This window comes from Trichoplusia ni, chromosome 11 (genome assembly GCF_003590095.1).
Source record: "Trichoplusia ni isolate ovarian cell line Hi5 chromosome 11, tn1, whole genome shotgun sequence".
Taxonomy (NCBI): Eukaryota; Metazoa; Arthropoda; class Insecta; order Lepidoptera; family Noctuidae; genus Trichoplusia; species Trichoplusia ni.
The window spans coordinates 4297092-4320049 of NC_039488.1; the positions used below are offsets into that span (position 1 = coordinate 4297092).

At 33.8% G+C, this 22958-nt stretch overlaps 1 protein-coding gene across 4 annotated transcripts in view; it reads left to right on the plus strand.

The window, feature by feature from the left end:
• The window catches only part of LOC113498465 (hemicentin-2-like), a 147043-nt gene that overhangs the window by 45073 nt on the left and 79012 nt on the right, over positions 1-22958 (plus strand). For 3 of the 4 annotated variants that reach the window (XM_026878464.1, XM_026878463.1, XM_026878466.1), the window contains exon 2: positions 15351-15398. The gene's annotated coding sequence lies outside the window, so the exon portion shown is untranslated. Of the gene's footprint in view, positions 1-15041; positions 15399-22958 lie in introns of those variants that run through there. The other variant, XM_026878465.1, reaches the window with a different exon arrangement.

Below are 22958 nucleotides of genomic sequence, written 5' to 3' on the forward strand. Positions count from 1 at the left end.
TGTAATATTCGAATGTTAAAAATGTAGTACTGCAGTTGTAATTTTAAAGCATCGTCTTCTTTTTGAGCTAGGGGTCGTTTTCAAAATTTTCAAAAGATTTTATGCTAAACAAATAAGTGAACAAAAAATGTGTGTGGTCCAAAAGAGTTTCGATCTCGAATTAGTAAAATACGAATATTTTCCTATGTCAGTTTAATAGAATTCATGGTTAACATGAGGAAACGACAGATTATAAAAGTTGGAATGAGGTTCTGGTATTTCCAAATCACCTAACAATATATTCAATATTGGCACGCGATAACTTCGATAAACCCGGCAAAGCTTTACTCGATCACATAAAATCCCAATATGATCGGCTAATCCTTCGGAAATACCGTTGTTATTAAAATATTTAAATTCTGACAAGATGACTAAAGTGATGCGTGCAAAAAACTCCGTTTATACTAGAAGTACTTATCACGGAACTGACGCCTACGTTTTTGATCATTAAGTCTTTAGAAACAGGATTATGTCATGGTTTTTAACCGGCTTCAAAAATGAGGAGGTTCTTAATGGGTCGGTATTTTTTTTATGTTTGTTACCTCAGAACTTTGGAGTGGATGAACTGATTGTGTTGATTCTTTTTTCGTTTAACGTGAAATAGCTGTCTTTTGGTCCCATAAAGTCCCAAGTTTCGCTACGCTACACTATTTATTTGTGTGATCCACAAATGCTTGGTCTGAGTATGGGAGTCCATGTCATTTAAATTTTTATGAATCCCTCGCTACGCAAGGATTGAATTTCATTGGGAAGTTCGGAAACGTTTTTAGCAAAGGCATGTATGATTACAATTAAACAATTCCATCACAACCAGCTGTTGTTAAAATATCAGCAGTTTACAAGGTTATCTGTTACTCAATGGTAAACTTAGCCACGAATGGAGACCAAACAACTTAGTCTAACAATGTCCATAAATCCTCTAAATGTGTTTCTAATTCACATCGTGACAACAGACACTTCACGAGACCAAAATTGCTATTCAGAACTGATTGACGTTTCAGTGTTCAAGAATTAATAATCACTCGAGCTTTACCAGCTCTAGATGAGAAAACTCTTTGGACTAAATATGACAAGAAAAAGCATCCAAAAATTTTGTAGAAACTTGTATAGCCATAACCAAAAAATATCTTGAAAAAGGCCAGATAAATCTTAATCTAGATTACCACAATAACTATCAAGAGACATATTTAGATAGGAAATATTTTGTTATAAAACGCTAAACGACTACTGGGAGGTTTCCGAAGCTGCTAAATTGCTTAGTCATACTACCGGGACTCGCTTAATCATGAGATTACTATGTGCCCAATTTTCGCAGTATCAGACACTAGATTATTGCATTAGATAAGGGGATCTAGGTGACATTATTAAACGCAGACTAACTTACTATGAGCTCTTAAGCAAGACTAATGCGGTTGAAGAGAGACGCCGCTAGGTTGTCTGCTCAGCTGTCTCGTTTTCTCACTGTGCAGGAGGATATCTTAGACCCCTTTCACCTGTGCATGTAGAGCCATCTTATTACTGTAATACGGTTTTAAAAGTGGCCGGAGTAGGACCAATTTAAAATAAAAACTTATGATTTTTGATTCGCACAGGCGCTTTTAGTCGCGTTGCAAATGCGTTAAATGAATAAAATAAAAAATCAAATAACCTATAATTTTATTAGTTTTGACAGAAAAGATTCATGCCCCTTACTTTCAATTGAGTGAACCGAATTTATCGCAAGAATTGAAATGACCAAATCCGTTCGGTAGCTAAAATGCTACAGACATACACGTCAAAGTCATCACCCCTCTTTTCGCGTCAGAGGCTAAAAAATGAAAATGCATTCACGCACACACCCTCCACGAGTTTAAACTTAATTAACACACAATGGAAACATTTGACGCCTCTATCAACTCAATGATATAATCTTCGTGCTGGTACTTATGCAGCTAGTCATAGAAAACATAACTCTGCCATGTTCTCTACAACACCTTTTTAATATAATCTGGTTTGGTGAGAGTTAACTCCTTAGAGGACCTACTACTACGTTTTTTCGCGGAAAAATCGCGAAAACTTTCCACCTATACCAACAGAAAGGTACGAGTAACAGCCACTTTGATCAAATAATCTTGTGACGTCATATTTTTTTTGTTGAGTGTCACTTTAGTATTTAGACTTTGAATTGAAGTTGAACAATGAAAAGAGCTTTACATAATATTTTTTGTTATGTCGATGTGCACAAACATTACGTGGCTAGAAAGCTAAACATTAGTTATATACTAATAAATTAAAAGAAGTATTTTTTACATTTTTTACGAAAAGCGCAAAAACAGAACTCTGTTACTTGTTCGTCCGTCCGTCACCAGGCTGTATCTCATGAACCGTATCTAACGGTAAAATTTTCACTGACGATTGTTTATTAACTAAAGAACTAAAAATAAAGATCGAAGTGTTACGGTTTTAAATTAGTTAGTGTTATTTTTTTAGTCATAAGCCTATTTCCGACTCGCACTGGATCGATTTTTAAGGACTTCTTTTATTAATAACTACACCAATCAGTCTACCTAGCCTTTTCTCAGCATAATTGGAATGTTAACTTTGGACTTTAGTCTTAGCGGTTTCAGCTTTACAACCACACCATCTTCAACCGCGGTCAGATATGAATTCCCTTTTAAATATTATTATCATTTAGTAATGATGTTATGTTACCCTGTAATCCAGTGTCACACATGCACAATCCAAGTAATTAACACAAGTGCTTGTTTAAGCAACTTAAATTAAAGTGGGGGTTTTCTGCTAAAACAGCTGACCGCATCGAGCCTTTTTGATATTTAGAAGTAGTACTACATAATTATTAATTACATATATTTTAATTATTATAAGGGAAAATTTACTGCACGAATAGTCGAGTAATTTAATGCCATAACTAGGCGCGACGTGTCGCAAGTTCGCCTAGGTCAAAGAGTGAGTGCTGTTGTGTGATCCCCGAATACTTGTTTGAAGTCTGGGTGTCTTAAACGAGCTTAATGTTAGTGAAATCGCTCACCACACAAGGATTAAATTCCTTAATACGGGAGTATTTTTCGTAAAAAAACACGATTAATTTTGAAACTTTTCCATTTTATTCCAAAATAAATACATCCAGGAGAGGAGCAACGGTTCCATCAAAACCAAATTAATCAAAATCGGTTTAGATTTTAAAAGCTATGATCGATTGACGTACCTACATTCGAACCCAAAAACACCCCTTTTTTCGGGTATTGTATACAAGTGAATATTATTCGAAATCTGATATTTTAATAAAAGGTGCATTCGCGATAAAAATTCAATTAAAAAAATGTCGGATTGTATAGCGATGCGTAAACTCGTTGTGAAACTGACTCGTGCTCAGTTTTTCCTGTGTTTCAGTTTGCCCTGTTTCCCTAGATACCATTGAACATCAATATTTTACTAGAACTATCTATTTGTAGGTAGGTAAAGACACCATGTGTGTCACCACAAAAAATACAATATGGCGGATATGAATATATTGGTAATATAGCCTATAAATCATATGCCTTGAAGAAATTGTGTTCGCCATCAATCATATACTGTATCTATTCAATTGCATTCCAAATAAAATGTTCTAAACTGATTACCACAGAATTTTGTGTGTGCTTATAATTACGTACATATTTAATTAAATAAGTTCATTAGCTACACTTTAATGTCTGAATTACTCAACAGATTTCTATGAAATTTAGTATCGAACATTTTTAAACCTGAAGAAAGAATATAGATCGATTATTTTAAAATGATCACATTTTTTTTCATTCACGTAGACTGGGTAACTTTTTTCATTTATTCAAAACAGGCGGGTGTTATTAAAGCGGTTCCTAAACTAACATAACTAAATACCTGCTACATAGTAATGTCAAACCTTTTTCTACAATAGAAATAAAATACAATCTATACTCTATACTAATATATAAAGCTGAAGAGTTTGTTTGTTCGTTTGAACGCGCTAATCTCAGGAAGTACTGGTTCAAATTGAAAAATATTTTTGTATTGAATAGACCATTCATCGAGGAAGGTTTTAGGCTATATACCATCTCGCTGCAACTAATAGGAGCGAAGATACAATGGAAAATGTGGAAAAAGTTGGTATAAATCATAACTTATATCTTCTACCCACGCGGACGAAGTCGCGGGCAACAGCTAGTTACAATACACGGTGATTTATAAGTCGTCTTACAAAAGCAGCCCAGTTCATGTATCCGACGTAAAATACCCCTAGGCGCGATTATTATTTTTTTATCATCAATTAAGATAATAAGTACGAAGAAAATTAAACGAGAGAAATCTGATATATACTCTTAAAAATGATAAAATTGCTGCAGCCCGCGCCCCTCACCATTGTTACAAGGCTCGGACCGCGCTCGCAACAGAGCTGTGTTTCTAAAAAACTACGAATTGCATCATAATATTGAATAAAAATTGCATTTAATTTTTTTTCAAATCTCATAAATACCTATTTTTTTATCATGAACGTGTTCTAGTCATTGGATACATGAACTGGGCTGCTTTTGTAAGACGACTAAAAAATCACGGTGTATAATTATCATCCTATACCTATCAGCAATATGCATACTCCTTACCTCAAACACCCTTTACGTAGCACATAGCTATACCGTTTGCAATCCAAACGTAAACAGTTTGCTTGCAATATCCCAGCTATTAGTCTCCTCTTATTGATACGGTGCACGCCTACACCTACATCAATGATATATCAACTGGAAACTGTTTCCTACCGCCCCTATAATCCCTAAATCGTATTGCAATATATTCATGCCACAGAGCTCGGAATTTATAGAGTTTCATTTGTATTAATATTACGGTACAGAATTAATTACAAGTGTATTGAAATAAGTTATAGAAACTGACAATATATGTAGTTTAAGTGTGTGCAAGGATTTGCTTTTGTTTTTTTTTAAACGCACTTCAGAAAGAAGGAGAGTCAGTTATTTATTTTTTTCATTTAACGTGAAATAACTGTCATTTGGTCCCTTTTTCATCAAGTTTGGATCAGTAGCTTTTTTGAAGAATATCGAATTGTACTGAAACATTTTTTTTTACTATTATTATTATTCATTCATTCACAAACTTATGACGTCAGTTCTCAAGCTTGTTGAGTGACAGCTGTCATCATGAATGTTGGTTAGTAGGTCAGTATTATTTAGTTTTACAAGTTACTAGTCGGACATGCAATATTTCTGTTATTATGATCCATGAAAAATGATCATAAGACATCATATCTGCAGTCAGTTAAAAAGTTGAACGAATCGATGAGTACCTACAGCTAATATTAAGAATTGTTTTTAAATCGAAATTCCTAGGTTTTAATAAAGACGTTATTTGAAGACCTAATCTTGAGCTGATAAAATCCCAGATCTGATAGCCAGACTCATTTAATCTAGGTTCAGATTACATAGGCTAGGTTTAAAGATAAAACCTGAAATTAAATTCTCTACTTACGTTGTGTAAAGGGAAGCATGAAAATCTTTTGTTTTTCTTTGATAAAACTTGAAACTTAATGTAAATAAAACTAGGTTTTACGTTTAATACAGTTGCGAAGTGTAGACAGCCTTTTACCGAGTGCTACTAGCTGGGTACCTATCTGGTAAAAACCTGTTTACACTGGTTTAGATGCGGTGGCTTGGCACGAAACTTGTTTTCAGAGTGATAATACTTTTATAAGGTCAACAGAATCTGAAATGCTGAAACAGCATAGCCTAACTGTAGACATAAAAAAACATGAACAATAAAAATAAATTCAGAGATTCAGACATTTTATACAAAGCATCTAAATAAATGTATCGAATATTTACTAAATAAATCGAAATTTAACTGAAAATAACTATTTATATTTAAACATTATCCCTCCATACTTAACGTAGCAATTAAGAATAATTAAGATTAGTCATTTAGGTACTTCATACTCACTCACAGACAAACTGTGAACAGTTTTCTCGGGCGCAGTATTAGATTGGATGATTTTTGTAGAAGTACTTAACAAATCAATTATAATAGGTGAGTATAATTCTGAATAGAAAGAGATAAAAGAATCATTACATACAACCCTTTCCGCAGTAGGACAGAGACCAAGTAAAAAAAACCGCAGCTAGATTTTTGCTAAAATAAGGTTCAGTTCGAAAAAAAGGTTAAAATATTATAAATAGACTACAAAGTTCATGAACGTCAAATGTTTTAATATCTCCCTATATATTTAACAAAGGACCTTCTTGCAATGAAAAACTTTAAAGAATTCTTTACTCAATTTTCTAACAGTTTTCTGCAACAAACTTAAATTAAAATTATTCCTTTATTACGTTTATTAGTAGTAAAAGGTTGAAAACAATTTATATTTTCATTGCTTTTATTTATACACACAATATTTATTATCCAGCTGGCACTACCATTTGCTAGCGATTTAGGTCATACCTTTATGCTTCCAATGTATAAACTACCAAATTTAATCACAATTGGTACAGACTTTTCGGCTACAAAAAGTAACTAACAAACTAAAACATCCTGATAAAATTTCACCTTTGTAACATTTTATCGATTGACCCTGTCTAATAGATTCCCAGCTCTGTGCACATTATGACTCGATGACTACCTTGTCTTTACGACAGCACCTATGTCTCTGCATGTGACAGGCTTTGAAAGCTGATATGCTATCGGCTTAGACCTGAGGCTTCCGTTCATCATAAACGATCAAGCTATACCTACCGACAGATTGAACTATAGTTAATGTAAGTTAGGTAAACGGTCAGTAATTGCAGCAAATGACGTTGTTAACATTAGATTTCAAGTGTAATGTTAGTAACTAATCTATGAATTCAAAATTTTACTGAAGTTTTTTAATGAATAATAATGGATACATGCTTTTCTTTTGCTTGAAAAATGAATTGATCAAGTTGTCAAAGTGAGTGTAAGTTAACCCTGGTATCACTTCTTTATAATTTTTGTTGTTCGGATTAGGGCAAAACTTCCTTGGTAAAGAGCTTCTCAAACGGATTTTTAAATCCGAAAGTGACAAAAATATGTCAAATTCTGGTTTTTGGGGTAAGGAGATTGTTTTTTCATAAAATGTATAGGTATACCTACGCATTTCCACGCTATTCGTAGCCTATTTTGATGTAAAATTGCCCTTAACGAGTTTTCATTCAAATCAAAATATTTATTACATATCCTTTCATTTCTTGTTATATATGGATTGACGAATCAAAAGATAGATGTAAGAAGAAAGCTTATTGCTATCCGATTCCAACAAATATCCAAATTTGATTTCCAGGCAATATTGGGGTCTAAGAATTTTAGGATTCCGTTCCAAAAAATGCGTTGCGGTTTTTGCTATTAACATAACGTATCCTAGATCCCTTCTTGTTATCAAAAACCCGAGCCTTTGCAATTGCCGCAGGCTTTTCTCAATGACCTAAATTCTTGATTTTTGGGATGTATTTGCTATTGTTGGAAAAAGGACATAAGTACCTAAGTCTTCGAGAAAGGTTCTAGTGATCAAAAGCTATTTCATATAGTTTGGATGTAGTGATAGTTTTTCAATGTTAAATCTGTTTTCTTAATTATGCTGGGACGCCGTAAATCCTCTGGTATCATAATTAATGTAATTTAATGTCATACCACTTAGATACAAGTTTCAAATTCTTTCGATGATCAATCATCATGATTCAGGTCCCCAACCGATGTCCCCAACAAATTTATAATTGCCGATGAATGAATAGGAGTTGTATATAGAATGCTATATCCTAGGATCGGACAATAACCACGTTCCCATTTTTGTCAAACATTCACATATGTATTTCTACAACGACCCATTCATCCAAAAATAATATTTTCTCAACACATTTCAACGGGCGTACATATACCTTGATAAGTCCTAAATGTAGCGCTTAACTCGAGTACTAAACACACTACGTTGGCACTATTCAGTGTCAGTACTAAATTGCGTTAGTACCACTAAACCAGGCAACACAAATAACCTTACACTTGAGTTTATTTATTTAGGAGCGTAATGTCTAAGTAATAGACATTCGGAGGCCTGCCGCCACATCTCTTACTAAAGCTGTCGCGGTGTGGGAGAGGGACAGAGTTATAAACGTAGAGCGGCATCTCTTTCCCACAACTAACCTAACTTTACTTCTAGATGTGGTGAAATTACTCCCTTATCTATATTCTATTGCAAACAAATTATCAAAACAACACTATATTTTCATTATTGTTAGATAACAATGCTTGTTTTATTGAACGTTTTCTCGAAGAGATATGTGTTTGTCTAACGATTCTTATCCAGTCTTGTAGATAGGTGCTTTAGAAAGGAACTGTTGTTACACGGTATTGTATTTTTAAGAGAAAATGTCAGTTGTTTTTCCGTTTTTAAAGTATTTAATGTATTTTATAGGTAGTTGAACTTTAAATATAGGTTATTTTTGACGGGCTTAATCGGATTAAAAATATGAATGATCATATTCGACATTTTTCGCTTTTCAAAATGCGTGATTATAATATTGATAAAGCTTCCGTAACATAAACGTCACAATTAGTATAGATTTTCTTATTTTGAACACCTTTTTATGGTCAAAATACTTCGCTAATATTCGCTATATTTAAATTATTATTAGGCATTTTGCTTATTACTCGATAAATATATGAAAGTTATAATTATATTAAGTTACTGTTACGTGTTAAGAAGGCTAAAATAGAAGTGCCTAACAAGGAATGTCTCAGGTGTCTAACTAACCATTACCGTTCTTCAAATCACCTTACTCTGTATTTTACCGCTTTTGAAGGACCGTGTCAAACTAATTTACTTACTCATTTGTTTTTACATGTGAAAGTCAATAAAAACAAAAAACAAACGAACACACCCACAACGGATGAAACCATTATGAATGCTGACTGGACATTTTTTACCACGCTATGTCGTATGGCTCATGTCAATTGTCAACATCAACGCTAAATTAACTAATTAACAAAAAAATAAACTTGCCTTTTCGAAATTCATACAATGAGGGGTTCAAATTAGACTAATACAGAACGCTAAATGCTTTATCCTGTACAACATAAATAGCTTAGGCATGGTTGAAAAAATAAGTGAAACGATTTCCTATTTGCCGAATGGCTTCCAAAAATACGAACGTCACGGTCGCGAACCTAAACTAATATTACCTTCAATAAATTTAAAAAGCGGCTATAGCTTGAGGCGAATACCAAAAACACACAAAAAGGTTACATAATAACCGAATATTTCGCGATATAAGCCTCCACGTGTTATTAAAAAGGGAATCTCAATAATCTCATAACGAAAACTTTGTTTGAAATCGTTTAACGAAACGTTAAAAGAAAAAACCTTCGTTCTACGTTAGACATGAAAAATCTGACATATGAAGTAAAAAACTATTCAGGCTGTGGGTAAGATTATATACATTTTTTTTTACTTGATTTTTAGTTTTTTTTTTCTACTCCCATATAGATGGGAATACGCTAGGCTGATGGTGATATTTAGCCTCTACTAATTCATTTCATACGGTAAGTAGCAGCGGTGAATGACTGATCAATCTCGAGTTTCTTTTTACAAGGCAATCAAAATTACAAGGTTCAAATCGGGCAGTATATTGTTTATATATTGTTAACCTAAAAAGATACGTACTCGAGTCCCAATAGTTATAAAAAAGGTGGCAAAAAGTATATCAACAGTCCATGTAATTGGCAATGCGATAGATCGGTATGATTCCATTAATGTTGGCTTTCCAAGTATGCCATTAGTTACAGCCATGTTGGCTATAGGTGAACAAACATTGGCCTTGGCTATATGGTTATATTCTTTCTGGACTGATCCGATTACGTTGTATTAAAGTATCAAATGTTGGCCAAAACTGATACAGCAACAATATAAAATAATGGTAATAATTTTAAGCCTCAAATTGCCGATCAATAGTTCCTTAGAGAAAGCTATAAGGTTTCTTTAAAAGCTTTTTCTTTATTTAACAAAGTCTTTTTTAGGTCAAGTCTTAACACCTTATCTCCCAAATGAGTTTTAATGTAAAAGGTCTACAAGTGAATTTTAGTTACCTCACGTATGTAAAATTACTCAATACTCAATACTTTATTTGCTCTTCACAATGTATAAAGGTCTTAAAAGGTATTATTGTGAAATCTGTCGGTCACAGCAAAAGTTGATCCATGATCTAGTTTTCAAGTTTGAAATAAGACGTTTTGTTTAGTATTTCCTATTCTAAAATCAAAAGCAACGGTTTCTACCCCTTTCCAACGACAATCTTGCTTCAATAAAATAACAATGTTCCGGATATTCTGGCTCCCATCTTACACTACAAAACCGTGTCGGATATAGGATTATCTCCAATAACATTGCTGTAAACAACCTCAACCAAAGGTGTGAAGTTATATTGGTATCCACAATGTACCTTAATCTCATTGTTTTAGAGCGTTTTAACCGTAATAAATAGAGTATACCGAGGGAAATTCAATTCCATTCAATATTGGTTTTTCTTAGTGCTTAGTAACGATCCGATTTGCGTTGCCTGAGTGCTTGTTTTAAGCTATAAATATTTATGTTCCTTCTCATAGACATTTTTGTATTCTTGTGAAATAACTTGTTTGCATCCTACAATGGATCGTTAAGTTTATAGTAGGTACTATATTTAAAAGATGAATATCCGAACATTTTTACATCCTTTGCAAGAGTACAAGTCAACTCGTTTTGAAACAAAAATTTTTAGTATTTACGAACCTCGACCATGTTTAAGAGATATTTTGTTAACACAGATTGAATGACTAATTTAAAAGTAAAAGAAACCGACATTACTTTTTGAGTGCTGCCTTTGTATTTTTAACTTAAGTGTTTGTCAATGATGGGGTAAAATAAAACAGAAGATTATTGAGACAACCGATTCGAAAGGGATCTTTTGTTCGCACAATTTGACTCTACAAACATAGGTACATACATCCTGATACTTTGTATATACATGTAAAGCATTTCATAAAATAACTTCCTGGAAACACGTATGATACTGACAGGGGTATTGAGATCACAATGTTCCTATAAATAAATAACAGTTTTCTTTCTCGGAAATAATGAATTCATTCTAGAATTGAATAGAAGTATCGAATTTGGTTTCATTGAGAAATTTATTTATATTATGACGAATAATTTGAACATGTATTTCTTTTAGACCTCCGAAATTGGGCATAAATAAAGTATCAATTATTTTTTTTAATATATAATTTATCTTCAACATAATATGGAAAACATCTACAGTAAAATAAGTCAGCAAGAAAAGGCCTATGGACGATATACACTGTTTAGTTCATGCTCGAAAATTGCCAACTTTTATGAAGCGCCAGCAGTTTTCTAGGCTTAACTCGATCTCAGGTATATCCTATAGCAAAAACTAGGTAATAGTATGTGGATTCATGAAGTAAAACCCAGTGAGGTGCCAGTCGGACTCGCAAAACTGAGTGTTCTGTATAAATGGGCTAAAGAAATGAGTGCAAAAGAAGTGATCAAATGCGAGCCAGTGTCGTGTCACTCAGGATTCCGAACGAATAGGCTGAAGAAAGATTTATTTCTAAAAAGAAGTGATCATCAGTCACAATAATGACAGTACAAATAGTTGCAGTACAGTTGCTTAACTTAAATTTATATTTGTTGTCCTAACGACAACAGAAACTCCACCTATGAAGATATTAACTGTCTAGCTATACCAGTCCAAAATCTACAGTCTGGTGATGGAGAAACAGTGAAGACATTGTTATATTGTTTCGTTTTAACTCTTTGGTTATGGAACCCAATAAACTACGCCTACAAATACAATAACAGTAGCTAGTAGAGTAAGAGCCCGCGGCCCAAGAGCCGAAAGCATGTCATCGGATGCTCCCAACATAGGTAAGAACAATGGTCGATTATGGACTTTGGGTCATGTTGGCTTTGGCAGATAAACGGTACTAAAGGTGCAAAGGTACCAAAAATATCGATTTAAAGTCAAAAGTGGCTAATGAGAAAACATCTACCTATTCCTCCAAACTTACAGCTTTTATAAAATAACGTAGGTCTGGCGTCCACGGGCTCTTAGACCATAAAACAAATTGATACAATATTCCCCGCCCATGTGTCTCGCTCAGTTAACTCACAAAACATGTGTCGAATGATAAACAGGTAATACCTTCATTATGTTATTCTTTTATCTTTGAATCAGCTGGAAATGTATCTTTCTTATTTGGAGAAAAAGAAATATCGGTGTAATATATCTTTATATTTGTTTTTTTTTGCGGGTATTGATGCTTTCGGTCTCCTTAAGACGGATCCAAAAGTGGGATATTATAAATTTACAGGATCTATGATGATCGGAAGTTGGAACCCATGGTTATCATGGACTTTATCATGAAAATTTACAAAATCCTACTCAAAAGACATTCGATCAAGCATCAAACAACAAATATTGAAAATATCAAACCCAACCCCAATGTGCGCGACGTGTCACGGGTTCCATCCCCGCGTATGACAAACCTGTAAATGCTTCGTTCGTCTGAATCTTTTGAGTCTGGGTGTACCAGTGAAAAAAAAAACAAATCCAAAGAATAAAATATGGCAACTCTCAAAAATGATCTCCAATGACGTTTGATTTCACCAATCAAATTCTGCCATGCCTTACCCTCAAGCCATCATCGCCTAAGCATCTTCTATTATCCATCAAATTACCAGCCATCAGTATTCCTGAGCCAGTAGGTAGCTCCTCAGCTCGTCCTACTTTACCTCGGCTGATATTAACCCAAGACATGTCTCGGATTGAAAAAGGACCGGACTTTAGAACACATATCTCACGATGTTTTACTGCGACTTAGGGTCTGAACACCCCGACTGGCGCAACTGGAATGTAGCATTGATCAGAGTAATGTGATACTTATGTTCAACAGATAGTGTTCATATTTCAATGTAGACGACCTTAAAGTATCGCTGCAAATTCTGTATTTATTTCAGAATTGAAATGCAAAACTTAATTTCAACAAATCTAGGATGCCATTCTTCATTCAAATGCCTTTAATCCTTAAGCTTGTTGTTCGTTGTGTATTCAGAGAATGGCAACATTTTTTGGAAAAAGCGAAATTAAATTACAGTAACGAAACAGTTTGGGACCACAATCTAGCGGAAAGCCTGCATCCGTACCGTCCACAAATGTGCGGAAGCCTTATTTGTTATTTGTCTATTTATCCAGCTCTAGGAGATTTTATTAGGTCGTTCTATGAAAATAGCCTCAGACTGCCATTTGGCAACAGTTCCTAGCAAATTACTCTATATTTATATAGCAGAAAAACGTAATTACTGTTTTGACCTCACTTAGCATATAATTATTTGTAATTGTTCATATACTGGTGGATTGCTCGATACAAATAGAATCCTGAAGCGAATAAGAACTTTCTGCCTTTGACATAAGGATGTCATTAATATCAAAATGTAATTATTGATGTTCATTCAACTGTACGTCGTTGTAAAATGGCTTCTGGAAACCTGTTAAGTATTTATACAAATTACGGATTGAATAAGAGTTACTTAAATACTCTCTGAATGGATTAGTATTAAAAATATGTCGTTTAAAATATATTTTTATGCTGGTTTTTATCCTTATTTAACGAATACATCCTTCAGTGAAATTCGCGTGTCCTTATTTGCTGAGGTCACATAAATCGCCACTTGAATCTCCAACGAAACGTGCATTTGTATGACCCACTGCTCTATGAGTTTCTTTGGCCGTAGTCACTTGGAGATCAAAATCGTCAGCTATAGAAATCTTGCCTGAACCATATGTATAAAGAGGCTCAACAGTTTATTTGAATACTCCAATGTCTGGACCGATTAGTACGATTTGAAAAATTATATCAGTGTTAGATGATCCATTTATTGAGGAAGAATGTGGAAGTAAAACCATGAAGCTATGATTAACAGGAGCAGAACAGTAATTAAATGTGTTACAAAAATTGGAATAAGTTGCGTCTACTCAAACTATTAGCATGATTAAAAAAATACTTACTTATATCTTTTTTCTTCTATCCAAGTCCAGTTCGTAAGCTTTCCTTTTGTTCCTACTACCCTTTTGATAAACTAAGGTATCAGCTACCTCTATACAAAATTACATTAAAATCAGTCCAGCAGTTGAGCCCTTAGAGGGAACAAACACACTTACTATACAAAATTGTTAATAAATGATAATTAATTTGTATTAAGCGCTTGAATTCTTAAATAAATTTGACCCTAAAACCTTTGATTTCGCAATACAACTTGACTTGACTGTCACTGTGAAAACTAGCAGAACTAGAAATCAAAGCCTAGAATTTGCATCGTCACACAAATAACATACATTTTATAAATACCCCATGCGTACGTTTCAATCAGTTGCCGGGTATAACAGCCTTAGGACATACATTTGATTGTTATTTTTGAGTTAACGGCTTATTACGTAACATGAACTTGTTCCTGCTTATCAAATTATTTTTATTCCATTTTGAATATGTGCACTTGAAGAGACCCCTTTGGGGTATTTAATTTTCCGATGTTTTTATCTCCACTTTTACTTCGCTGGTTATAAAAATCTTCGGCTTAAATACAACTAAGTTAATTATATAATATACTTTAATATTTTTTTATTCAAACCTACTTTTTTATTTTCAAATTTTAAAATGACTCAGTATTTTTTAGGATGTCATTCAGCAAGGTTAAAAACAGAAGTTTTATACTAAACTTTTTATCTGTCTGTGTTTGTGCCTCTGTCTGATAGCGTCTGTCCGTCTATCTGATCATCGGCCACCAGAGCGTATCACATAAACCGTGATGGACTGCTAGACGGTTGATATCATTTCTGTGCCCAATTTTACTAAAAACACCAAATAAGATCGAGTGTAATAAATTTATTCATGGATGATAAAAAAATCATTTGTTAATCCACCTGATTTGTTTATCTTATACTCTGTTTGTCTATGTAGCTAAAGGTTCAATGTTAAATATGTAGTAGTGGACTTTTGACCGGACCATACGAGTAATTGTCATTTTTTCATTATTTAAATCCTTATTAGACATCCTTACAGTCATCAAAATACAAATTAAAAAAAGGCAACTAATCAATTGATTGTACACCTAAAATAGACCAACAAATCTTTCGACAAGCATGTTGGCCCAACACGGCCAACATGCGACATATTGGCCCAGTATGTGGTCGCCAACATTAACATAATGCTCACAGTGATTTATTGTTTCCCAGACTGGCAGACGCTGACACAGCGGCGGTTTCTTCGGCTGAAGTAATAAGGTAATATTTATAACCATTTTTACGAACACGTTTATTATTTACTTTATGACTTATTGCATGGCTTACACGCAGTTCATTATTTATATTTTAGACAACTGACAGATTTTCTGGAGTTATTATGAAGTAAACCTTTCACAACATCTTCTTTCAAACACAATAAGTATGTTTTATCACCAATTTTGAAGAAACGAAGACAACCATTGTCAAAGGGAAAAAATGGTCCGAGTTTCTAGGGAGTGAATTGAAAAAAGAGTTAATCACTTATCAAAACTATTTTGAGACAACTCCCTGTGTGATTAGTTAATAGTCTTATTGTAAAATAATCTAAATTATGATCAGTAGATGACAACAAATTCATCAGCCTTTTTATCAAGGGTGAATTATCGTTACTCCCATGTAAAATGTGAACCCGTTACGTTTTCCAGTTAGGCTAAATTTAGCCCTTATCTCAAAATTCTTCTGAACCTTAAAACCAGAGACATTTTCCCTCTAGTCTAGGAATAGTTGACATCCGTAGTGTCGACCAAAATAAAACAACTTTAACGGATTTCCGCAGTTTGTTTCACTGTTTTATTTACTGCCTTTAAAACTGAGTCCAATCGTTGAAGCTTTAAAATTCTTTTATTCCTTAATCTAGCATTGCTAGTATTTATTTATTTGAAGTGTTTGTTTATTAATATTCAATATAGTGTTTGCGATATGCCTTGTTAATCCACTATTGTTTTGTGTTGGAACAAACATACAATTACTAGTTTATGTATAAAAATTAGGAAACGCTTAATACAATAATAGGTTTACACCTTACATTTTAGTTACACCGGAGGAATAGCAAAAACCAGAAAAAAAAACAAACATGATTACGTGACCGTTATTCTTTGTTACATTAAATTCAAATGAATGCGGTAGCATATACCGAAAAATAAAAACCGGTTAATAACAAGTTGGACTCGCGAAGCTAAGGGCCTTTACAAGTAGGCTAAAGAAATACAAAATAAAAAAAAATTGTCGCATATCCAACTAATGACTCTACTTTCCATGTTTATTACTCGGCAACGGGAACCTATCATAACATACATCATCTGTAAAAGATTTAATTCTCTAGCTATTAGGGTTTATAACAAAACAGCTTGCTGACATAAGGAGAGACAGCCGAGGCCGAAGGCTCTGCTTTACCTGTAAAAACCCTTTAAAATCGTTCCTTCTGCCTCCCATATTAATCTTGATCCGATGATTACATTTTCTATGGAAAGCCTATTATAAAACTTGAATAGTTTATGAAGAAAGTTCTCATTCGCAGACGACATTTAAAATATCTCGGGACAGAAGATTTAAACATGTAGTCTAAATTAGTATCCTTGCGTTTCTGAAACTTAAAGTTAGTCTTAATGAAATATGTCTCGCTGGCTCCCGCATAAATAGCGTTAGAACTTCGACTTGTAGCTAATGGAACAAAGCTGAGCATAATTATATGATTGTTATTTGTTTATTTGGCTTGCCTTTGTACAAACTTTCTTGATAAGTATTTTTTATGAGGTGATTTTGAACCGTAGTAACATTTCTGATTTCGTTACGGATAAATCACTTTGATTGTCTACATTTACCTACATAACTATCATAAAACAATTATAACTATAACTCAAATATTCACAAATACATACATATTATACATAACTTACACCCAGACACGGAACAAATGATCGTGCACATCACACCTTCATTTACTGGGTGAAAATCAAACCCACGACCTTTGTAGCCGTCAGGGCCAACAGGCCAGTCAATTCAATAAAAAAAAAGTCTTATGTATCTCGTGTCGCTGTGACGCCGCGTCAGCGCCGCTCTTTTCATTAACGTCTTTGGCGCATTGTATTTTGAAAGAATGACAATGTTTTTCCCATTTCTGGTCCTATATAGGTTTCTGGTGAGTACGCAAATAAAAATCCATATTCATAAAAAACAATGATAACAAGATACATGATTTATTAAATCACACCTACTAAAGATCACATATTATTACAATGTCAAATAAACAACTTTGATATATAATTCGAAAATATCTAAAAGAAGAATTTATTTGTAGACGAAATATGCAGAAAGTCAAAGGAACAATGTAGTAATTTGTTTCTTCTCTCAGATTTGAAATGTAATTAAAGTGTATCTATAGTATAAGAAATTTCACAAAGGGATTTTATATTTACTTGGTTTTGCTAATGCGTATTTAAACATAGATTTTTTTATTGAGATATTAAATATGGTGGATAAAGCCCTTAGTGGATGGGGATGCTGAAATTATATTTGTCGTTTTGAATTTCTGGATTTCCGAGGGTAAAAAAGGAAGAATATCCGAAATTGAGCCATCGCTGTGTATCCGTTTGTCACCAGGCTTTATATCATGAACCGTTATAATTTTTGCTTACACGTCCTCAAATTTATTCGTATTTGTGTCACCAAACTGTTTTTTTTTCGTGTACCTTTTTCCTCGCCTTTAACCGACTGCAAATAATACTAGATTTAAAGATAAAGCTAAATTGCTTTGCGTTGTGTTCGAATAATATGATTTAGATGATCCCTCTACATAAATACTTACGTAATAAAAATAACAAACAGCGTTTTGGGGCTCGCTACTTGTACCATCAACTTTATGAAAAACGATCCTTGCCATTATAAAAGCGAGACACAACCAAGTACGTAGAGCGTTGTCTCGCTTCGACAGACCCAACAGCCCTAAAAACCTCTATACTAAATTCTCTGTTTATGCTTACCTGATTTATAATTTGGAAAAACATTCAGTCTTAATGAGTATACACAACAACTTTAACAAGCAGTACAAAAAGGCACCTCAAAGTTTTTTTTAATTTATCTCGCTAACATTACTAGAAACTTTCAGTTAAGCTTCAACTTTCCTAGTTTATTCACATTTGTATCTCTCGTTATAATTAATTACCGACCTTATTCCACAAGCCCATGAGCTTATTATAAACTATATGGAGGAACTTCAGTTTATGTATGGCCACTTTAACTAACTTTCGTAGTTAGTCGCTTGCAGTGTTCAGTTCAAGATGTAATGTGACAACAAGTTTATATTAAAAAAATACAAACAGTTACAGATAGATTAGCATGTGATAGATTGCAGAAATACTAAAGTCATAAGTTCGATCCCGATCACACGCACCGAATTTTCGAATGTTGCGTGTGATTTAGAAATTACATCACAGTTTACATGTTTCGGAAGGCATGCAAGAATGTGGTTCCTCATCACCTCTCTCTTATTTTAGTATTCATAGGTGAGTCAAAATTAATGTCAGACAGAATATTAATTCCTGGCCAACGACTAAAATACCTTCCGAAGACCACCTATTCTCAAAGAAGATACCCAAGCAATATTTTTTCCCCGTTTCAAAGCCCTTATTCGGGGAAGCCCGCTTAGACTAACAAGTCACTTTTTCTTCAGTTACCCGTCAAACGATTCACTTGTGCACAACCGACACATAAGTGAGTCGCTAAGGTCCAAGTTATAGGCAATACCTCAAGCATTAACATATTCTCACGCTCACGCTAACTACGCAACAAGATTTGTTCTCGGTGTATCCGATTTCCTCGTGTTCGGTTATTAGGGATGTATGGGATGTATGGTTGTGTATGGCCTATCATGTTACAGAACAACCACTGGACGCTTCCTTTACAGAAGCCATTAATGGATAACTTATTGTTGTGACTCTCCTTACATGGGGTATTTATAGTTTTTGAACTTACTATAGTTGTGAGAAACATTGCTCACCCAAAGCTATGAATGGGAATCTTTGGCGTAGTACCTTGGATTTGTATGCATAAAGTGCTGGTGCGATTTCAACGCTGGGAAAGTATCAATTGATACGACTTTCTATAGATACATGTATTTTCTTAATTTAAGACTCCACTGATAAGCGTTGAAAGACAACTAATTGGGAGAGCCTGGATTCTAATGGGTGATAGATTCTCAAATTTGGTTACACGAGAAGAAGCATGGATGTGAGTCATTTTGTTGAGGCGTTGAAAACTAGTATATGTAGTAGTCAAAGAACTCAGAATTCCAGAGGTGCCAAGGTTTATTTCTAGCATTCGCTAGCGTCCATAGAAATGTATGAAAATTATATTTCTAAATTACAATTTCGTGTCGTATAGTGACGTGACTTAGAACTGTCATTTTTTTACATTCATGCATATTAAAAATGCCCCTTAATCATGAACTCATAACATCAGTTTAACATCACATTTTAAAAAGGATAATGGCAATTTTTACAATCACTTTTATTATTCGTAATATTGATAATGTCAAGAAAGTACCGAAATCGAAATCGTATTCTTTTTGGTCTCGTAAACTAAGCTTGAAAAATGTGAATGGAAATATCGCGTGACGTCATTCATAGCTATAATTTTGACCGAAGCGTGTCGTCACGCTCCCGGTCTTAATCTTTTAAGCGCTTTATCTTCGTATTTTTTTTGATAAGATAAATGTCGAAATAGTGCCTTTCCTGAACTTTTGTACAAGGGGACCTAAAGGAATTACTAATTAATAGCTTGATTAGGCATACAGTGTTAGGTCAATTGATACAATAATACCAGACCAAAAGTGTCATGCTCCTGGATAACCGTCTCCCATATAGAGGGGAATACGGTACTTACATCATTAAAAAGCAAGGAGGATAAAGCACTGAACACTGGGGGCTAAAAACATCACTTGCTAGTAAAAAGCGTACTGGTAAGTGACGTCACACGAGAAAAAATCACTGTATCCCCTTATTTTTTTTGTTTCCCGTACCTAATATTTTTCGAAAATCTGTGTCATGGCCTAACAGATTTTTCTCTGTCTTATATTTAATTTAAAATACTCACTTGAAAATGTAGCTACAATCTCGAATTGCACACTATAATAAATTTGACGTCAATCAAATCGGTTCAAACTCCTGAATGGAATTGCTCGTGTGAAAAGCCGATAGCTTAGTCTAACTAAGCGTCTAAGCTGTTTGAATCTAGCTATTGTGTGAATAGCGAGAACTCAGAACTAGCGACAAGCTTCACGTCTAAGAACTAAAGTTATAATCCTCGGTACCTTTGAAAGAAGGAATTACAACTTGTCTTGAAACTTAGAGTATTAATTAGAGCAGCTGTATTTGCTCGACGGGCGTAAAATGCATACCTGTCTAAATATGTATTTCATTTTTAAAACTGCGGATAGACTTTACAATATAAATTTGTCAGGACGCTCGCTTTCGAAAATGCTTAAAACACTTATTTAAAGTTACTTAAATCTCTCAAAACAAATTATACTTTTGATGTTATTGAACTGTATTAAGGTTTTTTAAGGTTATTATTTTTATCATTTTGTTTTTTTTTAAGTTGTTTTATATTTCGAATCTATTGAGTGGATCCGTCATTTTTGGCAGTGTCTTCATACTGCAATGATGATCGAACGTCACTTACAGACAAACTACTTTGAACAATTATTATTTTATACAATCAATCGCAAAAGTAGGTCAAAATCAGAAATTCAATACGTACTAATGATCGAGGTTCGCGTCAAAACCGCTTTTTTCGGTTGTACTGAGCTAGCTGGTACTATGGTTCACATTCTTTTGAATCACTTCGACATCATGCATAGCTGACGCGAACTCCATTCATTACTATTGCATCTGATTTTGATCATCTTTTGCTGTTTTCTGTTACTAAAACAAAATATTTCCGTCACATATTCGTACCTACTTTATTATTTAAGAATGTTTATTAACATCATCATCATCATCATTCCCCTTATCCCAATTATTTGGGGTCGGCGCAACATGTCATCCTCTTCCATACCTTTCTATCGGCCGTCATCTCACAAGAAACACTCTTACAGCCTTGTCTTTCACACAATCTATCGTTTCACACCATCCATCCATCGTTTCTTTCTTTCGTAGCTACCTTTTTATTGAAGAATGTCTATTAAACTGTTCTCAAAATATTTAATTGTTTGTAACGGAATCAGCTGTCAGTTGTCAAAATAAAAGTACATTTGTTTGCCCATAAAAAGTAATATTTTGGGTGCGCACTACAAACTACTGGTACAATAAAATTTTATATTACTTCACATATAATATTTAATACGTGTAAAATAAGCATTTTTAAATGTTGTTAGTTGATGAAGTTCGTTTTTACTGTGTTATGTTTTAGTGCGGCGTTTTTAAAATAGTTGTATTTGTTTTTCTACGTTTTGTTCTCTTTGCGTTGTTTTGTTTGGATAAAACCAACGATATTCGGTAATTTATTTGTTTAGATGATTTTCTAGGATGAATGATGTGTCCTATTAGGTTGTTTTCGTGAATGATGCATATTTTTAGGAACTAATGGATCGAATATATCTACATTAATATATGTTTATAAACGATTACCAATAGGTTTTGCGTACATTACATACTATTTAATTTATTGGCCTTTACTATTTAATTTGTAAACTACCAATTATATAATATTTGTTTTTTATTAAAATCACAGCCTTACATTCTCAATCACTATATTTACTAAAAATATGTAATTCAATACATTGTAAACAGTTAAAATAAATAAATTAATAGTTACTCTGTTTCTTACATGTACCTTTCAATCATTTAACAAGCACTTTGTACACCTTAAAACCATACCTCACCCACCTCGACCTGCACTCTATAACTAATTCATACCCGAACTCCAAGAAGTAAAATATACGAAGAAGACGGTGTAGTACAAAGGCGGTCCGTTTACAGTTTACGAGCGGGCATAACGTTTGTCTGCTGTTACCACTGAACCTAGCTTTAATAATTAATTTTATTTTCTACGCTCACGTAATTATAGTTTAGTACTACGCCTTCAACTTTTACTACCCGGGTAGATAAATAATGGTAGTGTATTTCTGAAATGTGGAGTTTTTGCTACATAACAAGAGGCCTATGGCTAGATATTTTTATGGGATTCAATCTGTATGTTAAAATTGCGTGAAGTAAGGACCAAGTATTCGATCCTTCTGACGAATCAAAGATGACCGTTGAAGCTGACAAGTCCTTGTCTAATCGGCAAATGCATGCCACTCTTTAATTTACATAACCAGATGGAACGCAATAAAATAGGTATGACGAAAACAGAAATTGACAGCTCGTTGTTTAAATTTTCAAAGAGGGATCGAATATTTACTGCGCGAATAAGCGAGTGGTTTGCCATTGACTCCAACCCCGCCAATAACATTCATTAAAATAAGTATTTATGTACCTTCAAAAGCTTGATCTAAATTTGACTACGTAATAAAAGGGTAATCGCAACCCTATCACTTAAATCTTTGACGTCTGTCCATTTGACACCAGAGATGTATAGACAATATAAATTTTCCTTGATCATGTATTGCCGCATTTGCGCATGTAGCCGGTTTTATTTAAAAGTTTCTTAAAGTAAGTTATAATTATAGAAAAGTCTATTTATTTATTTATTACTTTATATTCTTACTTAAAGTCTACTTAAAGTAAAGTCGTTAAAATAAGTTAGGTACCTTGATTCGACAACACCTAGATACTAATAAAT